Source organism: Chinchilla lanigera, unplaced genomic scaffold, assembly GCF_000276665.1.
Source record: "Chinchilla lanigera isolate Chin_1 unplaced genomic scaffold, ChiLan1.0 scaffold00029, whole genome shotgun sequence".
Classification (NCBI taxonomy): Eukaryota; Metazoa; Chordata; class Mammalia; order Rodentia; family Chinchillidae; genus Chinchilla; species Chinchilla lanigera.
The window spans coordinates 21,914,529-21,918,773 of NW_004955430.1; the positions used below are offsets into that span (position 1 = coordinate 21,914,529).

At 42.6% G+C, this 4,245-nt stretch overlaps 1 long non-coding RNA gene across 2 annotated transcripts; it reads right to left on the bottom strand.

Annotated features, from left to right (window-relative positions):
* Positions 1-1,342: 1,342 nt before the first annotated feature.
* On the bottom strand, positions 1,343-4,239 carry LOC102022210. Of its 2 annotated transcripts, none has more exons than XR_261435.2 (3): positions 3,578-3,752; positions 2,927-3,334; positions 1,343-1,840 (listed from the first exon to the last, which is right to left on the bottom strand). It is a non-coding gene; the product is annotated as an uncharacterized LOC102022210 (long non-coding RNA). The 2 variants fall into 2 exon arrangements; XR_001234565.1 differs by lacking the exon at positions 1,343-1,840 and adding an exon at positions 3,970-4,239 and having other exon boundaries at positions 2,846-3,334; positions 3,578-3,650.
* Positions 4,240-4,245: the final 6 nt, after the last annotated feature.

Genomic DNA, 4,245 nt, shown 5'->3' on the forward strand with positions numbered 1-4,245 from the left:
GACTTTAGCGAAATACTTTGTCTCTCTAATCCTCAAATTCTTGCTGCATAGGGGAAGATTAGAACATTACATGTAAGTACACGCTCTGAAATGCTAACAAAAATTATCTTTGGGTAATGGGTTAAGAATTTGGGTTGATGGGTTAAGAATTATTTTTGTAATTTCAAAAAATTATGCTTTTTCTCAAAAAGAAATTACCATTTTCTGAAAACATGGTGTAATGGCAGACTCTGTGGAGGACCCAACACAAGGGCACAGAAGAAGAGGCCAGAGATTCTCACTTGCAGCACTATTAGAGATAAGAAACACTGGCTGAGCACTTGCTATCTGTAGGGCACAGAGTGATGATCTAAGGTGAACAAAGGCTGTTCTGTGATTTTGAGGATTTCACAATTTGTAATATAAAATTTAGAAAATAAATAAACCTCTAAAACACAGTGTATGTGAGAGTGGAACACACATTTCAAAATTGGTTCAACCCTCTCAGTGGGTCCTCTCTGGGAGAGCAGTGATCCCCTGTGGCTGGAGAAATCACAGAATGTTTTGAGGGGAAGCTAGCATCAGGGGTGAGACATAAAAGTGGGTAACACTCCGGAATTCAGCCTTGTCTCATTGCTTACTAGTTTGCTTCACAGTAGAGGGAAAATTAGTCCAGAGATAAGAACAGAGTAGGCAGAATGATCAAGCCAGAGGAGTGGAATCTTCCTGTCAACTGCTTTAGCTGCCAGTAACCTCAACAGCTGCTTGTTGAAAGGGCAGCAGAGTATGATTTTCTTCCCTCATCACAACTGAGAAATGTAGGCTTCAATCAACCACACTGTGATTCAGTTCAGTTGTTTGTGTGTATGTGCAGAGTTTGTAAAACCGGGGAAAGAAAGTTGTCTAGTTGTTTAACTTTGATTCAAGTTGATTTTCATTGTTTTTTAATTTGGTACGGGCTTAAAAATTGCCTTTCTCATTTTGAAACTCTGAGTTAGGCTTTTATTTTGTTTCTATTTACACATGGCTCAAATTTCTGCTTGAATTTCTCAACTGCCTATAGGAATCTACAGAAATTGTGTAAAAACAATGTCTTTATTACGAGTATCAGACATTCCTCTGATAAAAATACCACAAGGAAGACCATACTGACAAAATTCTGTGTCAAATTGCAAAATACAGCAAATGAGTTCACAACTCTGATTTCATTTTGTTTTTTCAAACTGAGGATTAAACACAGGACCTTTACACTGAGCTATATCCCCATCCCTTTTAAATATTTTCTTTCTAAAGTTTGGAGATAGAGTCTCACTAAGTCACTAAGCTAGTTGCCTAGGCTGGGCTTGCATTTGCCATCCTCCTGCCTCAGCCTCCTAGAATGCTGAGATTACAGATGTGTGTCACTATGCCAAACTCATTATGATGGTTTCTAAAAGACTAGTCTGTACTTGACAAAGCTGAATTCAGACTCACCTCAACTTCACAGACAAGGGAGGATAAAATAAAAAATATTAAAGATAAACAAAATTAAAATAATATTAGCAGTATATAATATAAACATGTTGCGATGGAATCAAGTAGCTCAAATCCAGCTTCTAACACATAAAGCAGGTCTTTTCAATAGCTGTAGTCTTTGGAATGGATTGGGAACTTACCTCAGTGTGTTTTGTAAAGTAAGAAAGTACGTTTACACTGTCCAGAGGAACTTGAACAAACTTAGTGGGGAGAGAAGAAGAAACCCACATACTTCTCCATTCTCAGGAAAGGGAAGTCGTGGGGACATCACCCTCCACTGAAATCTAACGTGTTTATATCTTCAGTTCATAATTCCCAGAATGCTTTCTGAAGAGCTGTGAAGTAGCTACGACAGATAAATACATATAAATACTTAATATTTATTTCTTCATTTACTTAGTCAACAAATATTTATTAAGCACTGATGACACATCTGGTAATGGAAATATAATAGTAACTGAAGGAAAGATATAGCGTGCTTCCAAGAAATTTGGAGTTGAGTGGGAGATTGAAATAGAAATTAAAGAGTGATCCAAACAATTACAAAATTGCAGCTGTAGTAAGTACTAAAGAAATGCTTATGGAGCCATGGGAGTTGTAAGGAAGATGGATCTACTCAAGGAGGTCAGGGAAGCTTGCCCATCAGTAGGATATGACTCAATCAAGGAAGATCCGGTGCTGGCTGGGCAAAAAGGAAGGAAAAGGCAGAAGAAGGGAAGGCTGTGAGCAGGAGGAGCAGAAAGATAGGGTAAAGAACGCAGGCAGGCTCTCGGTGGCGGGCAAGGAGGTGAAGCCACAGGAAAGCTTACAGGAAAGGCGGGGCTTGCAGGCCTGTGCAAGGGTTTCCTTTCTCCCTTCCTTCTGCTCTCTCTTTCTTTTCCCCATAGTACTGGGGTCAGAACTGAGGGCCTTCACACTGAGCCAGCCTTTTTTGTATTTTTCATCTTGAGACAGAATCTCACTAAATTGCCCAGCCTGGGTTTGAGTTCAAAATCCTTGTACATCTCTCTCCCTTAGTGCGGGGATTACAGGTGTGTCCACTACTCCCAGGGCAAGAATTTGATGGCTAACTTTTTTTTTCTTTTTTTAATCTCACCAGCAGTGGGATGCCATCAAATAATCTGAATCAGAGAATTTGGATGCACAGCTATACATTTTAACTTAGCTCAGTTCTAGTTTGAGGAACCAAATGAAAAGGTTCAGAAAGACATGAGTGTGATTGGTTGGGAGACTTCACCTGTAATCCCAGCATTCAGGGGGCTGAGGCAGGAGGATTGCTGGGAATTTGAGGCCAACCTGGGCTACATGACTACAAAGTGAGTTCAAGGCCAGCCTGAATTATATAGCCAGACCGTATTTTAAAAAAAAGAAAAGAAAAAGAAAAGAAGGGAACCATGATAGTGGCATAGGTGGGATAATCTTTCTCTCTCACCAAAGTGGTTCCAGCTTTGGCAAGGTTGTTGATGGTCAGGGGCACGTCCAGTCCTCCTGATTTTGGTACTTTCTGCCTCCCAACAGTGATGGTGAAAGGTGACGCTTCTCTGTATGACATATCAGGGGCAGTTTTTGGTACTTGTTGGATCAAGAGTTTAAAGTTTCAAGATCAAACAAATGAACTCTTAGATCAACTGCGAAGTTTTCAAGGAGCTGGCTTTGAGCAAGGCCAATCTGCCTGTATTCCAGTGAACTGGCACCTGCCCCTAGAAATGATCTTTCCCTCAAGTAAATAAATTCACTGTAGAACAGCTGGAAGATCTGACCAAAGGGTGTACCCAGGAACTACAGCTTCCAGAGCTGGAAGTAGCTGGATCATGTAATTCATTATCCAATCAGAGCACATCTAAAAGAGAAAAGAAGTTCTGTTAATATTTAAACTATAAAATGATGTAAAGCAGGATTGCCTTGAGTGAACCCGATTGTCCCAGCAGGAAGGGAAATTTGGACGACTGCACTAGTGCTGGTGAGTCTGTGGGACATGCCACAGCGAGCTGTCTGTATCATCAAAAGCTCTAAAAGGTTCACCACCACTAGTTTATGTTCTCTTTCCACTGTTACTTCTTTTAATTTAAAGAGTATTCTCTACCTTCTTCTGCATTCTTGGACTGCAAACGCGGGCCTTTAGCTTACTCCAGAGACACTGATATCTGCCCCATGCCCTGTGGAAAGAACAATCTCCTTGAGGGTCACTCTGTGATGGCTGATTATTTGCAGTTTTCCCCAGAACCAGTAGTAAAAGGCAAGTCAAAATTCTCGCCGCCTGCCACACTTAGCGAACTGGAACCTGCATTGTAACAAGATTCCCAGCCGATCAAGATACACACCAAAGTTGGAGGAAAACCTCTGGGCTTAGACCGACACGAAGAGAAACATTTTGCAAAGTGCCTGTGTGCGCATATGCACGTAACGGAAACTAAAGTTCAGTGAAGCAACGAGCGCCGTTAGTGTATTCGGAAAAAAGTGTGCTTCCCAACTCACTATCTGGATTTCAGGGTGCACCCCTGGGTCTGCGCTTTTGAAATGTTATTCTGAAGCACCTGGGAACAGTCCAGAGAAGGCTGGGGCGGAGTGGAGCGGGCTGTCCCTGGGGTGACAGGAAAGTGCAGAAAGTTTCAGGGCTGAGGTACTGTGCGAAACGCGTGACTCGGTCACGCCGGACTCAGCGCTCGCCCCGAGGAGCTCGCGGGGTGCGCGGGCGGGCGGCCGGGCCGTGCCTGTGATTGGCGCTCTGAGGGGCACCGGGCGCAGGGAGGG